Raw genomic sequence first — 23,042 nt, forward strand, 5'->3', positions numbered from 1 at the left:
CACACCCCGGAACTCAATTCTACTTAGAATCCAACATTTGGAGGATCACCTTGCCTTGCGGAAGGCACTCAGAATATGGCTTTTCCCACCTGCAAAACAAAAGAGGTGATGGCTAAAAGGTTTAGAATTCATCTTAACCTCTGCAACCTGACAAACCCTTGCCTCACTTCGGCTTTACCCACATGGCAATCAGGCCCTGGCTGCAGCGTTTCTCCTGATGATCTCCACAGAGCACGTTAGAGAATAAACCCCAGCAGAACTCAGGGTAAAATTCCGTGCAACATCGATGAGAACAAGGAACCAGTTGGGGCTCAAGGGTGTGTATCGAACTCCATGTTGATGAATTCTCCCCGCAGGTACGGCCACCCACCCGCTCTTATACGCTACCATGCACCACTCTAAGAAACAATGCACAACACCCCTGCAATTAGAATGCAGCTAAATCCCATGACAAAAATTCAGTCTAGCTGGACACATAATGAGTCTCCTGTACTCACATACACTGACGGCTACCTCACAGTGCCCATCCACATGGGTGCTCGAAATGGGTAGCTAATTGGGACTTGGCCGTCCCCACCAAACATCGTTTGGCTAATTTACACACAGCCATTCTAAACTTCTCTGACAAATTTCTTTCCCCTGAGGGAATTCACCTACAGCACTTTGAATTAATACCAATGGGATAAAGGCTCTATACAATCAACAAATTACATTACATTCATGAGATTAACAAAGGAAATTGATGCTCAACCTGGAGTGGATATGCCAGGACAGTGATTTACTGGGAATAAATATAGCCACCTTTTATTCACTTGCCCAACTTTTAAGCTGTCATTTTGAAATACAAGCTGCAGCAGATAAGACCATTAGTGTGTAGTGAAGTGTTAATGCTTGGTAGTTGGCAATATAATTGAACCATGTACATTTGAAATCATCAACTTTTGTTTGCACTCTGCTTCCTTTAAAGTAAACTGAATTGCAAAGGATTTGTAAAACTTGTAAGTGCTCAGTATGCATAATTGCTGGTTAAATGCACACACATGTGTACACCTTTTGTCTGGCAATGTATATTTCTTTCGTTGAAAATCAGTGTCAAGCAATAGCTTAAAACGTGTTACTTTAATACAGTGGTTCTTATGTGATGTACCTACATGTTTGTCCTGGATGTTAGGCTCACTTCATGTTTCACTCTGGCACTTGCACGCCTCCATTTATAATGTGAAAACCTACCTGTACTGTATAGGAATGCAAAATTATGTGCTGAAAGAAGCTAGGGCTGCAGAAAACAATCTGTAAGCTTTTATGCAAGCTGTTTTTAATGACTATCTGTTTCTCTGCAGTAATGCTGGTTCAGAAAAATAGACAGGGGTTTGTTGGCATTGCTTGCTTTTGTGGGTTTTTGAATTATGTATGTGTAAACCCACATGTCCTGTTTTTTTTTTGTTAGCATGTAATATGTGTCACTTTGTTATGACTGTAATTTGTGTGTACACTTTCGTTTCACGGCACGTTTCCTACGAGAGCTTCTGTTGTTTTGGCGCGCTGAGAGAGGTGTAGTACTATAATGGTAGGTTCCACCAGCAGGGGGAGCAAGGTTGTATCTGAGGTGATGTTTACCTCAGGACGGGAGCGTGCTCCCCTGCTGGCGGTTTGAGGTGGTGAGTCCCTCCGTTGCATAGGGGCAGGAGGGGATGGATGAGGGGGAGAAGAGGTCCAAGACGAACGGGGAAAGGAGTTTGAGGCTGCCGCTGAGGGCACCCAGGCTCTCTGGTCCCAGAGAAGATTCCTCTGGGTGTAAGGCAGTCCGCCTGACAGAAACCAGACTCTCTCCCCCACCCGGGACAAGAAAGCGTGCCGGAGGGCACCCTTGCCTTGTGTTTCTGCCAGCTGGTGTCCGTTACTGAGGGAGAGAGAGAGGTGGTGAGCGAATATGGTATTAGGAAGCAGGTAGGAAAGCCCAGGGGTGTAGGAGTGCCCAGACGACTATATGCTTTCTTCGCCCCATAACCCGGGTACTGAGAGAGGATATTGTAAGTTCACCAGTGCTCCGGTGGCAGGAGGCTGGGCCTACTTTTAGAGACATTTGCAAGAAAGCGCCCAGGTGCCCAGTGGGGATGAGACCACGGTGGCACATTAAGTGTTCATCACAACTCTTACCGTGGCCCGTAGGGCTGGGATTTCAGCCCCGTCTCATAACTGGGTAGCTGGAGGTAGATACCCCCTTAGGGTAGTCCGAGTACTATTGATGTAAGGGGCAATTATGGACTGCTCCTTATTTAAATATTAAGTACCTCAGGTGAATGTGCACTTTCTCATGTAATATCCACAATTTGTTGAACAAATATTTAACCAAATTGAATGTGCACGTTTTCATGTGATGTCCACCACTTACTTAAATATTGAGTAACTCAGGTGAATGTGCACTTGCTCATGTAATCTAGATGATGTTGAACAAATATTTAACCAAGGTGAATGCGCACATTTTCATGTGATTTCCACAATTTATTTAAATATTTGAGTACCTCAGGTGAAGGCGCATTTTTTCATGTAATCTACATGATTTGTTGAATAAATATTTAACCAAGGTGAATGCGCACGTTTTCATGTGATGTCCACCAGTTATTTAAATATTGAGCACCTCAGGTGAATGAGCACTTTCTCATGTAATCCACATGATATATTGAACAAATATTTAACCAAGGTGAATGTGCACGTTTCATGTAATCTACAGGATTAGAGTTGAACAGATATTTAATTAATGTAAATGCGCACGTTCTCTGGGGATTGCTTGGAGTTACATTATGAAGACGAAATTAACAAAGGTGTAGGCACGTGTTCTCAGTTGCCAACACTCATTCATGTGAAGAAGTAGATAATAAATGTGAATGAGTTGGGTGCAGGTCTGCTCCAATGGACATGCTAAAGCCACTCTAAGGCAGACCATGTGAGACTAATGATGTTGTATAAAGGATGAAATAAAATTGTTAAACACTGTTCCCATTCTGTGTTAAACGAGAAAGAGTCATCTAAGGGTTCAACAACGCGTATGGCACATGTGTATTCATGTTTGATTTAAAGCATACAATTATATAAAGGAAAGTGGATCCCGCTTATTTTCAAATGCCAGATTGTGTTTGTTCATTTAACCAGGAGCACTGTCTTAGCTTTCGCCCCAGTGAGGGACCATCCTTGGGTTTTTACTGGGGCCTTCTATTTTTCCCCCTTGGATAATATTACGATGCACATATGTGCAGTGAGGTGTTAGACTCCCTTCTCATGTCTCTTACAGGTTACAGCAAACCCATACAGATATGTAAAACAGTTACACAAGGGAGAAACATCTTACATATGCAGCAGTGCAAGTAAAAAGCTATAAAGGCAACACATTTTGCTTTTTGGAAACAGTTAACCACAATTTCTGTAGAAACGGAAAGGAAACCTCTGATTAGCACACGTCCTGATTTTTTGTACAACAAAAAAAACAGAAAGGGGCACCAAAACATGAAAGACTATTTATGTATGTTCCGCTCATCTCACTTCACCTCTACAGATTGTTTGGACTACGTAGGAAATGCTATTGAGGGCATTTAATAGTCTAAATCATGTTGCTCATGTTACAACTCGCAACATGTTTAGTGTGAATCTGTTTTTGGTGTAAGGATGATGTAGTGTATGCTGGCCTTCGGTTCTGCTCCATCCCACTCAGCACATAAATACCCACATTTCCTAATAGTCTCACTAGGCAGGCCATGGGTGCAGGCAAAGTGCCCACTTCCATCGTGGGAGGAGTTTTGGCCCTGTGTCAGAAAACCTACTATGACCAGTGCATGGCCTTCTGGGAATATTGATCCCTAATCCTACTGTATTGTCACTGTTTATCACTTATGACCATGTGCAGTACCTACTTCTGTTGTAAAAGACCTGTAGACATTCCCTGTTGGGTATCATATAATAATACCCCCAATTATAATGTCCCCATACATAATGCCGCCGGGAAAAGCCATTGGCAACATTTTTTTTTTTTTTTTATTTGTTTATAGTTCAAAGAACCTTTACAAAATAGCACATTAATACAAAAAAAAAAACAGAGAGAAAAAAAAAAAAAAAGAAAAATTCAAAAGACCAAACAGAATACAGAACATCTCATTAAAATTATAAAAGTAGCACAAAGCATTAACACAATTTCTATATGAAAACAACCCAATAAAAACAAAATTTTAACACTGAAATAACGAAATCTCTTTCTCAATTACTTTCAAAAACTCAACTAAGGCGAAGATTAATGCTCTCTCATTTTCTTGCATCAATCGAGTCCAAAGAGATATCATACAATCTTCGTAATTCATATTTATGAAACGTAGAAAATGCTTTGTACGTACATCTCTAAAATGTGGGCATTCGAAAATTAAATGTTTTAGAGTTTCCTTCTGTTCGGTACACCTCGAAAAGCGACACTTAGTGACGCCTAGATTAGTTCCTGCTGTTCGCCAGAATTTTGTTCGTTCAAGGGTATGAAATTGATTTAATCTAAATCTCATGTAATACATTCTGATTTTATTACACGGAAACAACGCTATATAATCACAACAATCATCTCTTTTGTGAAGGAATTTTGCATATTCCTTATAGGTACTCAAAGTTGATATTTCATCTAGAGTTTTACACCAGTCGTTCGCAAACAATTTATGTTTAACATAGTTAGGACGTATAAGCAAATCATCATTATCGGTGCCCAAGTTATTTAAAGTTTTAGCCATGGTTTCAAGGTAGCTGGTGAATGAACTGGATGAGCAACCCTTTGCAAATTCAAAAAGATCCAGATATAAAGAATTATCAGGATAGTTAAGAATTTTGGAATAGTTTGAGAGAGCCCGCCAGGTAAACCTAGTGGACAAGGAAATCAGTCCCAACTCATGTCTAATAACACAGTTCGGGATTGATATAGATAAACATAAAGCTCTCTTCACTAAAGTACCCTGTGTGGAATCAAGTTGCCTATGCAAATTACTGACACAAATATCCATGGCATATAGAAGAATAGGCTCAACCTTCAATGTAAAAAACTCTAATAGCGGAGTCATTGAAAACTTACACAGCTTATGAAAGATAAATTTCATCTGGCTTAATAGTGGTCTAGCTTTCATCTTTATATATTCCACCCATAAGTTTATGCTATTCGCACTGCTCAGGCGATATCCTAAATAAGTAGATTCTTGTAGTTCACACAGACGAGTCCCCCCGATATTCCAGTTGAACTTTTTGAGTTTCTTATTTGATTTAAAAATCATTATACATGTCTTGGATGGGTTAGGTCGAAGATTATGTTCATACGCAAAATCTATAAATATATTTAACCCCTTAAGTGCCAAGGACGAGGTATCTCGTCCTTGACAACAGGGAGGTAATCCCAAGGACGAGATACCTCGCCCTTGGCACTTAAGGGGTTACCTTAGCCTGAAGACCAGCAGGAGTTAAATCAAAAAAAATGAGGTCATCTGCAAAGGCTAACCAGTGTATTCTTAGTGAGCAAAGCCTTGCTGGTATTGTGAGTGTGGATTCCCAAAGTTCATCTATGTCAGAGAGATAAAGATTGAACAGCAGGGCTGCAAAATTGCAGCCCTGTTTTAAACCAAGATGAAGTTGCACTGGTTCAGTTAAAGAACCGCCCTGAGTTAGACGAATTCTACAAGATGTATTGGCATGAAATTTCTTGATCCAATAGATCAAATATTCCGGAATTCCAGACTTACGCATTTTGGTCCATAAAACATTGCGCACAACGGTGTCGAACGCAGAAGACATATCAATGGATGCAATGTAAATTGTGCTCAGTTCATTATTATTCACTCCGGCAATCAGATGTTTCATTATAGTTGCATTTAGTGTTGTTCCCATTTGACGTCTAAATCCCACTTGGCATTTCGAATATATCTTATAAGTTGCTAGATGTTTATCAAGCTCATAGATAACTAGTATAGCGAACACTTTTGCCGCCGCATCTGTTAGCGATATCGGTCTATAATTCTCGGGCAATCGAGGGTCACCCTTTTTATACAATGGAATAAGAATGGAAGTAACCCATGAAGACGGGATAGTGCCACTCACTAAGATACTATCAAACTTAATTTTTAGGATCATACTCCAAAAAGTAGGATCGGACCTATATACGCAAGATGGAATCCCATCGGGGCCAGGGGCACGAGAATTAGATAGTTTTTTGATGGCCCACATAATATCAAAAGTAGTCCATACAAATTGTATGTCAGTAAATGATAACTCTACTTCATCTTGGTTTATTGCAAAGCGTTCTGGTAATTCATATTTTTGTTTAACATAAGCTATCCAAGTTTCAGCGTTGATTAAAGATTCATTACATAAATCCGCCGTATCCCCTTTTTTTAGGGCAGCCCAGATATCTCGGGAATTTCTACTACAAATAGCTTTGATCATCTCACAATTTTCTTTGTTATATTGCTCTATATGTACTCCCTTTACATTAAATTTGTATTCTTGGATTATATTCTTCTTTTTTAGTGAGTAAAGTTTAGCAGGTAGTTTAGCTAATTCTAGCTTTCGTATATCACGATTTTTATTTCTTTTCAGAATTTTAATCTTATAATTAAATCTATGTTTGTGATTTGTCGCAATAGAAGCTTGTTTTATTCCAAGTTTTATGAGAGTTTCTCTGATACACTCATTTATCATCTGATTTAAACATTCTATAGAGTATAATTCCGGCATTAAAGGATTGACCTCATGTTTTAGATGGTTTGAAACATTCTCCACTAATCTCTTACATAAGGTAGGATTCCATCTAAGTGATATATTTTCTCTTTTCGTCTCTAAGGCTTGCAAGCACTGATTAGCATGCCATTGATTCGTAACCATGGAAGTGTTAAGAGTAATGGGGGCATGATCACTATAAATAATGTCCCCAATTATAAAAGATTCAATGCATGGTAACAACAAATCAGAGACGCAGAAGAAATCAATCATTGATGTAGTATCGCCCCTTTTCCAAGTATAATTGTTAGAATCCATAGCGAACTTCACAAACGACATACCCCAGTCATCAAAATAATTCCGAAATGTAGTTCCTCTCTTAAAGCTATTTGAATTTGCCTGTTTGTGGTCTTTATAATACACTGGTGTTCCAATACAATGTGAATTAAAATCTCCACCCAAAATAATGTCATATTTGGGGTAAAGTGTTGACGCTTGGTCAAAACAACAATCTATGTCATCAAGTATCTCCAACAATTTATACTTCAAATGATTACAATATACATTCATAACTAGAATAATCCTTTTGTCATGTTTGTTTAGATTCAAGAAGACCGCTATAACATGTATGGATGAGTATACCAGAGTTATAGTGCAGGCGATGGAGTTACTGACAGCAATTGTTAACCCACCAAAAGGTCTTCCTTCAACCCCTTTACTAGCTGGAGAACAATATGAACAATAATCAGGGATAGCAAGTGGTTCAATTTTCATTGTTTCTTGAAACATGAAAATTGATGGCAATTTAACAAGAGTGGGCAGCCAAGTCTCAATGTTTTTAAATCCACATGAGTTCCATGACAGTACTGTAAGTACTGTCTTATCCTTTACTTATGAGGTAAATAAGTTAGGACTTGACGCAAATATCGTTTTCAATAGTGGTTCAATCCACGCCATTTCCCTATTTGTTCGAGCAGTCGTTAATAACTGGGAAATACACATTTTTTGATGTCCTGTGCTAGATGACAATTCTCCATTTGTATTTTGCTCAGAAAGTACGGATTTTTGATTATCAAACAAGAATTCTCCTGCCAATTTTTCATCATTAAATGTGAATAGCAAGAAACCCATTTCATGTAGTTCCCTTCTAAAAGACCAAATAAGTTTCAGCACATGTTCAGAAAATAAATGACATGTCATACGGTAATTATTAGTTGGAGCCAAAGAAATACAATCAATATCACTAGACGCAATTATCCTCAATGATGGAATTGTATATAGAAGATCCAAAAAATATCTTCTATTAATACGTGCATCGCCTAGAATTTCTTGCTTACCTTCCAGGCCCAACATATTAATGCATTTCTTACTATTTACCGTAGTGTGGCAGGGCAAATGTCCAGTAATCTTACCCTCATTAGCATTTTCTGAACCATTTGACTTTACCATATGATCATCTATATTCAACACACGTTTTAAATTGATGTGGGTTTCATTATGATGCCTATCTGCAAGTTCAGATGAATTAAGTTCTCTGCATAAAGGGATACTTACAAATGATTGACAAAACGAATTGGGCTGGGCAATATTTTCATCATCGCATTCTTGGGACTTCAAAAACTGGTTAGTTATGTCAAATGGTGGAATACCAGCTTTTAAGGCATTAAGCATAAAATCATGTGCATTCTTTACATCCTTATTTATACAAGGCAAAATTTGCTTAGCTTTTTCATTAATATCACCAGTCATCTCAAATGATGGGGTTCCACTTTTTTGTATATTCATCGTAGACTCATAAACATTGATTACATCGTTATTTATGCATGGTATTAGTTGAGTATTTTTTTCATGTGTATCATAAATGACCCTGTTACCTTCTCCCAAATACTGATGAGGTAAACTCTCAATATGCAACTGTTTATGAATAGTGGTAAGCTTTCCTCCACCATTTTGGATAACTGGTGCATTACCCATTGTCGTAATTGTATCAGAGACAGGTTTTTTTAAGGTTTCAGAGTACAAAGACGGGGCCATTTTAGGCAATACAACAGAAGAAGATTTAATACCTTTGTTCAATACAATAGGAGAGTTATGAGATTGTCCATTTCTCTTTGATGTCTGTTTTCTACATACACTTTTAAAGTAGGTCGGCAGTATTTTTTGAATTGTCTGTACTTCTATTTCATCTACAGTTGTTTTAACGGGATCAGTTGGAGTATCAGGTATAGTTAATGAGTTTACACAAGTTGAATGTACTTCAACATTAACCATTTTAACATGATTGTTTGAAGTAGAAGGCTGTATTGAATCTATTGTCTTTATCGCCTCCATATTCTTTGCCCCAAGGTGTGATTGGCATTCTACAGAAAGCTGTTCCACATCAATCACATCTTCTCCCCCACTTTCTGATATCGCAGAGATTTCTTTTTTTGATTTTTTCATTTTTTCATTGGCAGATCTCCGTTTTTTTTCAGCACGTTTAACACACCGTTTTTGATTTTTGCGAAATCTTCTAGAAGAGTAGCCTATATAGTCAATGTCACTATTGACAATACCATCATTTGTTTTCGTTCTTCTATGAGTTTAATTAGGGCTGAAGGGCTATCAGCAGTATTCCCACTTATCTCTGGTAATATATTAGGGGTTGGAGGTTCAATTTTATTTTTAAGTTCAACTATTGTAGGGCTGATAGATCCTAGTTCACATAGGAGCAAGTCAAATCCTTTAAAGGGTTGATTGGCAAAACCTTGAAGAAAAGAGTCATTGATTTCAGTATGTGTGCTTTGTTCATGACAAATGATAGCTTTGGCCTCATTGGGATTTTTTACCCCTACATTAAGCCCTTCCAAAGCAAGAATAAATCCTTCCATCCTTGTCACTTTGGACATAATCTCATTCATAGAATATTTTATATCCCTTAATTCTAGGTGAGTGACATCATGTCCTTTGTCCAACAGATCCAATATCCAAATTATCACTGGGAAAGTGAATGGTTCTTGGTCCTTGGAAATAGGGGATGAATTAAGTTCACTCCCAATATTTTGTGAGTATGGAACATGGAGATCAGGGCTTATAGGAAGTTCCGAGTGAGAGGCATTATCTAAAGCTATATCATTTGCAGGTGACAATGGCAGATGTAATTTTGATGGTAAGTATACATCAGAATTATCTGCATTCATATGCGAATCACGATTTTTTGGTATTAGTGGAGTCAATAAACCGATAGATAACCTAATACGGGAGTCCAAATCAGCCAGAGTTTCGAGATCTAGATTACTATTACAAGGCTGCGATTCATTAGTAGTGCCTGTAGACAAGTCATCAGGCTTTTTTGATTCTATATTCAGATCAACCGGATGTCTTGTAATATCCATATCGGCAGTACTCATGGAAGATGCCCCATTATTAGTTTGGTCGGTAAGATTAGAGGGGATCGCCATTTCTGAGCATTTTCTGCTCCTCAGACCACAGGCCATCATATATGATGACAAAATAAGTGCCCGATAGAACAACTCACACTTTTTTTTATTATTTTTATAATGATCACAGAATAGCTATGGATTTTAAATAGCAAGATCCTACCTAGAATACAATAGAGGACTCTACAAGTGTACTAACATAAAAAAAGAACCTATATTTAATCCAAGATTAATCCACGAAAGCCCTCCCGCTCACCCGAACAGCCAAACAGCCTCAGCACTTCCCATGCACTTCCGGATGCGCGCGCGAGATGCGCGGGCACCGGAGATGATGTAGGGAAGACGCGATCTGCAAGTGGGCGTGTCGGAGGGCGGAGCTAGGGGGAGAGAGAAAAAAAAAAAAAAAAGTTGGCACGTATCTACAAAGAAAGAAATGCAGAAGTTGCACACAAGTCCAGCACAAGTCCAACAGATCTTACTAAAGATCTAAACAATAATAGTTAACGTGTTTCCACACACCTCGCGCTTCCTCTTGCCGACGGCTTCACTCGCGGCATGAGACGAGGAACAAAAGCGAGGAAAAACAATCAGATGCAACTTTTATCCTTAAGCAGCGGTCCCAGCCAAACAGCCTCAGCACTTCCCATGCACTTCCGGATGCGCGCGCGAGATGCGCGGGCACCGGAGATGATGTAGGGAAGACGCGATCTGCAAGTGGGCGTGTCGGAGGGCGGAGCTAGGGGGAGAGAGAAAAAAAAAAAGTTGGCACGTATCTACAAAGAAAGAAATGCAGAAGTTGCACACAAGTCCAGCACAAGTCCAACAGATCTTACTAAAGATCTAAACAATAATAGTTAAGGTGTTTCCACACACCTCGCGCTTCCTCTTGCCGACGGCTTCACTCGCGGCATGAGACGAGGAACAAAAGCGAGGAAAAACAATCAGATGCAACTTTTATCCTTAAGCAGCGGTCCCAGCCAAACAGCCTCAGCACTTCCCATGCACTTCCGGATGCGCGCGCGAGATGCGCGGGCACCGGAGATGATGTAGGGAAGACGCGATCTGCAAGTGGGCATGTCGGAGGGCGGAGCTCGCGCTTCCTCTTGCCGACGGCTTCACTCGCGGCATGAGGCGAGGAACAAAAGCGAGGAAAAACAATCAGATGCAACTTTTATCCTTAAGCAGCGGTCCCAGCCAAACAGCCTCAGCACTTCCCATGCACTTCCGGATGCGCGCGTTATATGGTGCATTATGTATGGGGACGGATTGATGGGATATCCCCTGCTTCCATTAAAAAAAAAAAAAGAAAAACGGGGGTTGCTGGATTTCCCCCGTATGTTCAATGTAACAATGTCTCCACAAGAATTTTTGACTTTTTGTCAGGAGACATTTTTGTTGGGACATTACTACATGGACCATCTAGTGGTCTCACTGCAGATGGCCTGCATCTATTCCGTTTGCATTCTTCACTGAAATAGGACCTTCAGCCCTGATCCAGCCAATCAGGCACAAATATCGCCAATCAACCCAATATTCTCCATGAGTATGGCTGTGGCCATGCCTAGAGCCTGTCTCCACTTAAATGCTGCACAAGACTACTAAGCCACATTGGTGCCTGATAACCACAATTGTAGCCCGGCATACAGCTTGTGTAGTGTGCCTGAGCCTTCAGACCTGCCTACAAATGTCACTATTCTGGGCCGGGAATTTTGGTCTTGCCCCAAACCCAGTAGTGAAATAGATCTTCAAGCCCCTATTAATACCACTCGGTATGATCTGTGTTCTTTCTTTACACCCACTATGAGGGGTCCTCTGCCTTCCTCCAAAAACCACACGATAGCCAGGGTAAGCCCTTTCACGGTGGTCAGTCAAAAGGCCGAAAAAAAATATCGAATGACAAAAATCTAATTTTTTTTATTTATTTATTTATTTATTTATATGTATTTTTGGGGTCAGGTAAGTAAAAAAAAGGGGTAAAATAAAAAAATGAAAAAAGGGGGGTTGGGGGGTAACCCCCCCATTTTGAAAAAAAACGTATTGGAAAAAAAAATTCACACTGCCCTGGCTCAATGGCCTTATTGATTCCAAGACCCCAAAGACCTCCAAATAGTGTCATTGAATATGGCTTTTGAACTGTAGAGAAGGAGCCAAGTGCCCCCACCTCAACCACCTCACCCGTATTGCCTATGTGTTGGGAACCAGAGTGTGAGACACGAGCAAAACCATTGCAGATACAGATACCAAGGAGAATCCTAGAAGCAAGGTTCCCATTGAGAAAACCATACCTGTGTAAGAGACAGTATGATGGCCATTTGAATGAAATCCCAGAAGAAACAGGGCAGCTGAATGAAAGAGAAGAATGGTGACATCACCTATGTATGAAGGCAGAGCATGCCTTCACCTCCCTGAATTATCCAGAGCAAAGAACACTCCCAATGACAATTTCAAAGTCCTAATTGACAGCAGAGCGCTGAGGTGATGATAGATGGTATGCTTTTTGGTGGGAAGCTATTGTTGAAGACTAGCTCACCAGCACCTGGATGCCCAGTCTGCATGCTGCTAACGTAGGTGGAAAAGTACTGACAGAGGTTAGAGTGTCAACCAATGGTAGGGGGCCGCGGGATTAAGGCCCCTACAGTTTTTGTAACCAATAGGACGTCATATATTTAGTGACGTTCATAGTGATCTGTTTTAAGGGAGGGCTTAGTTGGCCCCACCTGATGTTAAGAAACCTATAACTTTCTTTTGCTGTCTCAGACTAGTATCGAACGTATACTTAGATGTTCCCTTAGACCCAATCACTTTCTTCACTAGATTTGTTGTACTTTGCCACGTAGTATGATGTTAGTAATACATAGGTTGAAGTCATCAATGACAATTTTTTGCTATAAAAGAATGCTTTTCTTTAAGATGCATTGATACATCTGTTGATGTCTGTTGTACTCCCTGTTTTAGATAGTTGATATTAAAATAGTTACCCTTTTGCCAACTACCTGAATCATTTTGATTATTGATGTTTGAGTAACTTCTGCATCCCCATTAATCTGAAGGGTATTGCTACCTCGTCTTAAAGGGCTGGATGGAACCTCCAGTTCAGGACCATCCTGATGGCTGAGGGATCACAGCAACAGAAACGCAGTTCTTTTTTATGTTATGGGGCATGTTGTACACCTTTGGGCCCCCATTTTCAACCCCTAGTTTTGGGATTATGATATGACATGATAAATCATTTATAACACGCCTGTACACAAGTGCTTCTAGGGGCAACAAAACAAGGGACAGAAGACAGATGGGGGACAAAACAAACAATCTTACTAGGCCTTACGTCATTAAGATTGTGCAAGTGCGATAACGCAGGTTGCGGAGGAGGAAGAAGGGGGACATGCCAGGGAGAAGTAAGTGGGAAGAATAATCAGGGCAGCATTATTCTGAGTAAATGCTGACAGGGCAGGGCAGCTATGAGTAAGTGCAAGGAGGCAGTGGACTGTAGAGTTACAGTTACAGCCCCTAAGTGTGCAGTAGGCCCTGAGGCAGTGGAGGGGCGACTGGTCGAGAAGACGCCTGGTACCCAGTGAGACTCTGAGGGTAGCCAAACCACCAATCAGCACAGCAGACAGATAGGTCAACAGAAGAGCAAGAGAGAGAAAGTAGAGGTGAAAAGGATGGTCTTGCGCTGTTTCTGGAACTTCAGGTGGTACGGCTCAAGTTTGAGAGGGCTGGGAGGACATTCCAGAGGGAGGCCCTGCAGAGGAGAGAGGTCTACCCCCCACTAGCTGCATGGAGAAGCGTCAGAACCTCAGAGAGTGGCTGAGCGAAATGCTTGAGAAGGAAGGTGTTTTGGAAGAGAGAGTTGGATGTAGTGGGGGTCCCAACCACAGAAAGCCTTGTGAATGATGCAGAGGGTTTTGAACGTGGTTCTTGCATCCACTGGGAGCCAGTGGGGAAATACCTCTGAGGAGGTGCCCGGTAGTGGGCCTTCCTGGCAAGGTGTGTGATATGAGGAGAGAAGTAAAAAAAAGTGGAGTTGAAGATCACAACAAGGTTTTATGACTCTCAGGAAGGTGAGGAAGAGGGCCCAAGGCGGGCGGCCAGAGTGAGAGAGGGAAAGCGGGAGCATGAGTGCAAATGAGAAGGATCTTAGTCTTACTGGCATTAAAGCAGAGATCGTTGGCAGAGTACCAATCCTGAATCGCGGATAGACCGCCAGGAATGAGCGAGAGAGGAGAGTAGACTGAGGGGAGCCTGAAAGAGAGCCGAGTCTCATCCGCTTAACATTAAAAATGGGAGGAGAAGATAGAGATAAGGTGTGCCAAAGGGCCCAAGTAGATATTGAAGAGCCAAGGTGAGAGGTTAGAGCCCTGGGGAGTACCACATGTGGAGAGAGGAAGCTGGTGGAGAGAAAGGAACCAAATTGTACCTGGGAGGGTTGGGTCAGGAGGAAGGAGGACAACCACTCCAGGGCCTGATCCGGGATGCCCAGGTTCTCACAGGATGGCATGAATGACTGTATCAAAAGCAGAGGAAAGGAGGATGAGTACAGAAGGAAGGCTTAAATCTAGATTAGAGAACAGATCTTCATGAGTGTTCAGGAGAGCAGTTTCTGTGCCTCTGGCTACTCTGAAGCCAGACAGATGGTCATGGAGACAACCAACAGATTCAGTGTGGAGAGTAAGCTGGGAGATGGGCAGTTTTTCAAGGTGTTTGACCAGGAAAGGGGTGATAGAGATTGGGCAATAGTTTGACAGACAGGTAGGATCGGGGAAGGCTTTTTAAGGAGGGGATGCACAAGAGAGTGCTTGAGGACAGAGGGGAAAGTTCCAGTGGCAAAAGAGTAATTGCAGAAATCGGACAAGGCTGGAAAGAGGGTGTCATTGTGGTCCATGCTGGTTCTAGAGGTGCAGGGGAGCACCTGTTTGGATGACACTTTCATAAATCGGACTTCTGTAGAAAACTTGTCAGGTGTATGTGGAGAGAAAGAGGAGAAAGGAGGAGGAGAGGCAGCCAGAGGGGGGCCGAGAGAGTTGGAGGGAGAGGAAGAGGAGCAAAGGGACAGGGTGTGCTGAGTTTTAGTGGTCAAGTGAGAAGCCAGAGCCATACAGAGGGCCTTGAAGGGAACAGGTGAAGTGGAGACGGCAGAAGGATTGGCCACCTGCTTGTACCTTTTAAAGAGTTTGGCTGTGTTGTTAGAGGCTGCAGAGACATGAGCTTGGATGTGGGCTCTCTTCTTGGACAGGGCATAGAGTCTGTATTGCTTTGGAGCAGGTGGCATGCCAGTTTGTCAGAGGAGGCGCCCGATGCCCTTCACATGCTCTCAGCCTGGCTATACATGCGTTTCAGGGTGGCAAGGTCAGAGTCATACCAAGAGTTGTACTTTAAGGTAGGCTTCACACAGATTCTCATGACAGGGGCAAGGACATCCCCAGTGTTGGAGATAGAAAGATGCCGGTTAGAGAGAGATGTGTCAGAGTGTGAGTCAGCCACAGGCGTAGGAGGAGCAGAGAAAGTAGCAGCAAAGGCATTCACTGGCACACTCTTCATTGGCCGAATAACGAGAAGGTAGGTCACAGTGCTGGGGTAGGCTTAGCCTGGGGGACAGGGAGCATCATCTGAGAGGAGAGCAGAAAGTGGTCAGTCCAAGAGAGAGGAGTGGTGAGAGAGTTCGAGAAGGGGATGTCTGAGAAGATGAGAACATCCAATGTATGCCCGGCAGAGTGTGTCGGACCCGAGGGTAGAATGGAAAGAGACAGAGTGTCACTGAGGTTGCGGAAGAGCCCAGAAGAGGGATTAGAAGCATGCTGGTAAATGTTGAGGTCTCTGAGGAGGAGAAATTGAGAGGAAGAGACAAGTAGAGAAGAGGAGAGGTCAGCCCACTCTCGGAGGAAGAGGGTGACCTGCCCAGCTGGCCTGTAGATGGTTGCCAAAGTCAGAGAGAGGCCAGGAAGATAGAGAACCTGCAGACCCAACATTGAAAGGAGGAGTAGGCCTGCATACGAGTGACAGAAGCAGGGACCCACTCCGGAAAGATCCGAGGTACTCCACCTCTGGGACGGTTGGTCCTGGGTTTGGAGAGGATCTTGTAGCCCTCAGGGAGCAGAGTGTGAAAACTTGTGACAGAGTTGGCCTTGGACCATGTCTTGGTGAGTTTGAGGACATCCAGGTCGAGTTCTATGATGACGTGGCAGATGTCAGAGGAGTATTTGACTGCAGAGTGAGATTTGAGAGTAGCAATGTGGAGCAGGTTGCCATATTTGAAAGACTTATGTGGAGGGGTACAGGCATGAGGTATGCCCTGTGGATGTGGTAGAGGGGCCAGATAGTAGGCAGAGGTGGTAGAGGAAGGTGGCAAAGTAGCCAAAGGGGAGAAAGAGGGTGCCCAAGAGGCAGCGGAAGAAGGAGGTGGCAGAGGAGCCAGGGAGGTGTTGGCAGGAGTAGCAGGAGAAGGAAGGAAGTTGATAAGATGCGGGAGACACCAATCGAAAAGGAGGAATACCCCTTTGACATGTATTTACCACACATGTTTGATAAATCCCATCAAAATGTCCATGAGACACAAAGACAGTTCCCTCAAAATGTTTTGCCCCTGACCACCAAACATGTTGTCTATCATTCAAATGGCCAAATATTTGCTTCCTACCAGTTATGCGGTCCAAGGTACACATTCCCCATTAGAGAGGCAGTGGACCCAAACCCAAAGTCAAAAGTGTGTATGTGTGACCATGGTAATACGGAGTGACTCCAGATTAAAAAATAATAATAATGTTGTGTGGCTATTTTTGGACACTTTTAAAAGAAACCACTCAACAGATGTACACCAAATCACATAAAGGCCAAACGTTAGAGCGGAAACTATAGCCTTTTATGCAAAACCTTCCATCTGTTCAGGCTCTTGCTGTGACCAAATGTTTAACCATTGGAAAGGGATAGAGAATAACTGAGAAAACGTAACTTGGAGACATACAAGGTTTTCAAAACAATTAAAAGTCAGGTCTATATTATCTTTGCAATGTCTGTGCAGATATGCTGAACATGGCCAAAGTTAGAGGTCTCCAGGAAAGTACTCCTATGGGATTTCCTACGTGACCATAACTACTTTTGCTGACCCCATGATATATTAAGAAGTATACACAGACGTGCATAGTAAGCATTTGTATGGGAGTTTTGATGGTCTTTGGAACCCTACAGTAATATTGTCAAAGGCAGCACCAACTGTAGTGAAAGGAATGTGCGAGCACATGTATTTGCTTGAAAATAAGCTTTTGCATTTGGTCCTCCATAGAAGAGGATGCCTCTCAGTTTTAATGTCTGCCATTATTTCCTTTTCAAACTTCCCAGATTGAGGGGATGATGCCAGAAATGCAGATGCAATTAAACTGCTTTTATCAAATAGGTGAATATTCTTGTTTGAGTAATCAACCACTTTCTTATATGACTTTTACTCTGCTAAATGCTATTGAATCCACATGAGTAGTAAAAGTTGTTTCTATAGACCACCTACTAATCCTATAGGATTCCTCCGATTTTGCTTTGGTGGACTGGCATTCAATTCCTATTGATATGTTAGACCCTCTCAATGTATATACAAGATTTAGAGTTCTTCTCTAAGTCACCTCCTAGAAATGTAAGTGGTCCTACCTATTTTATGTCACGAACCCTAGTTGAGTCCTAAAATGTGCTGCATAATGTGATTCACTCTGCAAAATCCTGAAACCAAATGTTCCATTCTTCTGAGTCTCTCGGTGCCACTTGCAGACATTCTCCCTCTATCCTGATTTAGAAAATTGAGGTTTTTAAACTAAAATGGAGATAACAATTGGATTGAATTCATGGCTGGATGTGAATTGATTTGTCTCCAAGAGACTTGGGTGTTAGATTTTCTCTTTAAACAAGGAGATACAGCACTCAGTGTTCCAGCTATTAAGAAACATAATGGGGACATATTGGGAGGGCTGAGTATTTTGATCTCCGTTAATTTCATTTTTTTATGCAATGGCATACGTATTGAGTGTGAAGATATGTTGTGTATAGACCTGTTCAATGAAACAGGAGATAAAACCAGATTAATGATCATTTATGACAGGCTTGTCATTAAGAACTTAGTGAGTAAAATAACCCTTTGTAGAATTCCTAGTTATCTAATCCAAGAGAAATTAAGGCCAGAAATAAACTAATATTAGCAGCAGATTTTAATGTATCCTTTGAGAATATGCTGACAAATAGGGGAGAGAAAAGACAGTGAATAGAGGATTCCACTTATGACTTCTATGGCCAAAGCAAGGAAATCAATAATTAATACCCAGGTAACCATTTTGTTTGTTTTGGCACATGGTATAAGAGCACAAGGTTCACCTCCTCACATATTGAATTTATTATGTTGACTTTAGAAAATCGAGGTAATACAGTAGACTTTGAAGAAGTCACTATGATAGAGAGTGACCATGATGGCTCACAGTATGTAGACTAAATACTGAACCCTATGGGCCCTAAAGCCACACATATCAGTTACTTCTCTCCACACTGCTTCTTAAAGGCTGCCCCTATAGTCAGAGTGAAGCTGCGGCATGCATTGTTGTGCTGCATCTCATGGTATGTACTTCAAGGCAGGAAGGAACATTCTGGGTCCTAAAGACATATGTATCAGCTGCCTCAGTCTATGATCCATCACCAATGCCATGCCAACTGCAGGTGTGAAGGTTGGAAACAAGAAGCAAAATATAAGAGAGGAAAAACTTAGAATTAAACCATAATGATCCTGGAGGTATTATACTTTAGTATGATAACAGAAATGCCACCCTTTAACTTCTGACCACCTTATCAATGATATTATATGATATGATATGGAAAAAAAAAATATATTTGATAGTTTATTTATATAGCGCCTATACACAATGTGTTTCAAAGATTTTCAAGGCAAGGGAGGGAACAAGAGAAAATACAATTACATTCTTACAGGCCATGAACAATAAGGATGTGAAATTAACTATCGTTCTCGGCCTGACGACATTTCAGATAGTGCAAGAGCTAAGACATAGATAAGGAAGGGAGGGGGAGAGTGGGAAGGAAATGGAAGCAGTCATGCGGCTACCGTACTAGGCCTGACAACATTTCTGGTAGAGCCGGAGAAAAACAAAAGGTGAGGGAGAGGGGTGCAGAAAGAGAGAAGAACAAAACAAGTGACTATCATACTAGGCCTGACGACATTTCAGATAGTGCTCGGGGGGGGGACAAGTAAACGGAGGAGGGAGGAGACAGGCGAGGTTGCTATCATACTAGGTCCAGAGACAATTCTGATAGAGTAAGTGCATAGAAGAAAGTAAGGGGAGGAGGGGAGGAGTTACGAAAATGGAGAAAGGGAGACGAGGAGAGAACAGAGAGTAAGCAGTCAAAAAGAGTGGAGAAGCAAGAGGGGAGAGCGAATACAATTGCAGAAGTCAGTATTAGCACATAATGTTGTAGCCAGGATACAAGAGGAAGAAGGAAACAGCATGATCCAGGGCCACCATGAGTACAAGATGCAAAGGAAGTCCATCATGAGAGTTGAGAAAGGGTGACACACCCTGAATCAATGAAGTCCATAAAAGTAAAATCCAGCATTGGCCACAAGACGGTGATGGTGAAACCAGAATGTATCAGGACAGACTCCTTCAGAAGTAGGCTGGAGGGGGCGAGAAGGAGCAGGGTAGAAGAAGAAGAGGCATTGTGGAAGAAGTACCTGCCTTTTTATCCCTTGAAGAAAAAACAGGAGTTAGATCCTAGTATACATTTAAATTTTTAAGACAGACATCAGGACTTTCTCCAGGAACTCTGAATAGTGCATTAAGGCTGGAAATGAGGATCTCAACCAATAACCTAGAAACAAATGTAAGATTTCTGGCATATATTTTAAAGCACAATCTGAGTGCTTCCATTAATCAGAATATTAAGATTGGAATAATGGAAATAACGTCAGCTCAGGCAGGGACAAAATACAGGGGGTATAATGCAGCAATTAATTTGTGTAAGATCTGGTTGATTAAAGATATCTACAAGGTAAATTGCCTCAAGAATCAAACTGTTGTGAGAAATAGAATAAAGAGAAAAGCAATTAAATCTGGAAAATAATTTGAAATGCAGAACATTAATAATCTTCCCATGATTATATTATATTTGAAATATCAGCCGGATAAACAAGAGGTTATCCTTAGGCTAGCCTCACCCACCTGTAGAAGATGGTTGTTACTTATAAGATTGCATTTTTTACCATTAAGAAAACATACAAGATGTAAATATGGGGATACCATGTGTACCTGTCACATGGCCCAAGAGGAAGATCTGATGCATTTCTTGCTCATTTGTCCTTGTTTTACACTTCATCGTAGAATGTGGTTGAGTACATCTTTCAAGAAAAATTGAATAAGGAAGTGTAGTTCAGCAATGAGCTACATAATGAATTATGAAGATACTGATTTCATATACAGTTTGGTAAAATTCCTGAAAGCACCTCACCTTTATAATGTAAATTCATATAATATTTAAGGTTTTAAATTAAGGATTCATTTATACAATTGTTGATATAGGTTTTTTATGTAAATGGCGAATTCAGAAATAAAGTTTTGACTTGACTATTATGTGTTATGTCTAATATAATAAGGACTAGAAAGCTAATCCTGTTGATATTTCTAACAACCTAAAATAGGTGAAAACTATGGGAAGAGAGGCATTTCTTTGTAGAGGTTACAGTGAATTGGTGTTGAAGAGAAATAATGTTGAGAGATTTAAATGGGAAGAACCACAGAATGTTATTGATACTAGTGATAATTCAGTTTTGGGATATATTAGCCAATATCTAATGTTTGCTTCATTATCGCCAGAATGTTATATTAGTGAATGTCTATGGTTCACACATTTTGGGACTCTATACCTTTGGGAAATACTCTGATCCATCATCTAGCTTCAGCTGAATGTATGGACATGATTATTTTTCACCCTAACAGAGGCCTCAATGGTATCTCGCTTTCAATCCATAGTTAAAGCTCCGGATCAAGTGAAATCCCAGCAGACATTTATAAATATAATAGTTTAATCTGGGCCCCTGTTTGTTTTATTGAGCATTTCAAATGCTATCAAACAAGGTTTATAGATACGTCATTCTTGGTTGGTGTATGGAAGGATTTTCAGAAGCAGCTATGATGGGGTTCCTGAGAGGCTGTCCCAGTTGATAAGCAAGGGCTTTGCACACTTAGTCAAACCAAATGTTAATAATATTGCATAGACAGAGCAGTAGCAGGTTTAAGAGCTCAGGGGTTGGTGTGTGAGTACAGTCTCCAACACCTAGAGACAGCCAAGTAATAATATTTCACACAGACATATTAAAATATGCTACTTATTTGGCCTTAAACACACTAAGTTGGTAAAACTCAGGAATACTACAAACCACACACATTATATATTATAAAGACACACAGAGTTGGAAATAGAAAAGTGAGATTCCCAACACTTATAAGCACAGAAAAGACATCAATTCAAAACATTCATGATACAACCTGCATTATAATTATATGGCAGGCACCTAACTTAATCAGTCTTTCCCTATCACATAATAGCTCCAGACTCGAAAAAGAGTTTAAGTTTCAGGTAAGTACCAGAATGGGTGAGAAGTCTCAGCACTCCCCTGCCAAATATTGCCAACAGGTAAGTACAAAATCTATTTTAAAAACAGCCTTTGTAAAAAAAAAAAAATAGATAAAGGACACTATTTGGGGTACGCTCCCAATTCCAACACACTAGGGGCTATCCCAGGGAGAATCCTTGGATATAACTCCACACGGATAACAGCTAGCTAAGATTAATGTTAGGGAGTGGAATTTGCGTTCATGCAATACGTATGAGGAAGTGAGGCACCAAAAGTGATATGTAAGCATGCACCACTTAATATGAATTTTCCAAGTGACTCCTCCACCCCAGGATACTCAGATTAGCTTAGCTTCTGTCATTGATCCCATCGGTGGTGATCCAGGGGTCGTGGAAACAGTAGCTGAAGAAGGTGCTGGCATTGGGTCTGTCTGGTGGCAGTACTGATCTCCGGTTACATGACGGTTCCAGCAGACTTACAGTACAGTAGTATTGGTCAAACACCACAAGACAGCAGCCATAATTAAGTCCATGGTGAGGAGGGACATGCAAAACTTAGCCAACGAAGTGCAGTAATGAGGAAACCTTTGTCAGGCATTAGACAACTCGGTTTGTGGTGGCAAAGAACAGACAACAATGTTCCTGGACCACAAATTGAGGATCTTCTGAGACCCATGCTTCAGGTCAGATTGGCAACCATTTCAGCAGAGAGGGCTTGCCAGTGAATAGACAGCCTAAAGCATGGTACCAGAACATTGCCATCATCCACCGATGGCAGGATGCTGGTGCAGGACAAAGAGATTTGTGTGAGCGAGGCTCTAACAAGGGTCTTCTCTGGTTGCAGTCGAGCCAGGAGGGCTTTGCCAGTGTTGTTCTTGGACAATGCTGATTGTTCATAGCAGCAGTCCTCCACGTCTTCTGTGTAGTTTTCCGTTCTTCAGATTTGTGGCTCCAGTCCTCCACAACAGCAGCAGGGCCCATCTTCTTACACAAATTCCAGGCTAGGGAGTTAGTCCCAGCCAAGGAATGGAAAAGAGCTGCACAATTCAAACTGGTAAAACATCAAATCATGGACAGACACTTATTCTGCATCTTCGAAGCAGCAGATATTCCTTGTCTGAAATGTTGATCGGACCAGTCAGTCCCAATCCCAGCTTCAGTCAATTGAATAACACAAAACACTTGGGTCAGGAGTCCAAAAAGGGGCCCTGCATAAGTGCATGCTCTTGCATGAGTGTTTCAGATCTGAGATGTCTGGACGATGGACAAAAAAGTATGATGGCTAAAAAGAAC

This window comes from Ambystoma mexicanum, chromosome 7q (genome assembly GCF_040938575.1).
Source record: "Ambystoma mexicanum isolate Mex_15411 chromosome 7q, UKY_AmexF1_1, whole genome shotgun sequence".
In the NCBI taxonomy this organism is placed as follows: Eukaryota; Metazoa; Chordata; class Amphibia; order Caudata; family Ambystomatidae; genus Ambystoma; species Ambystoma mexicanum.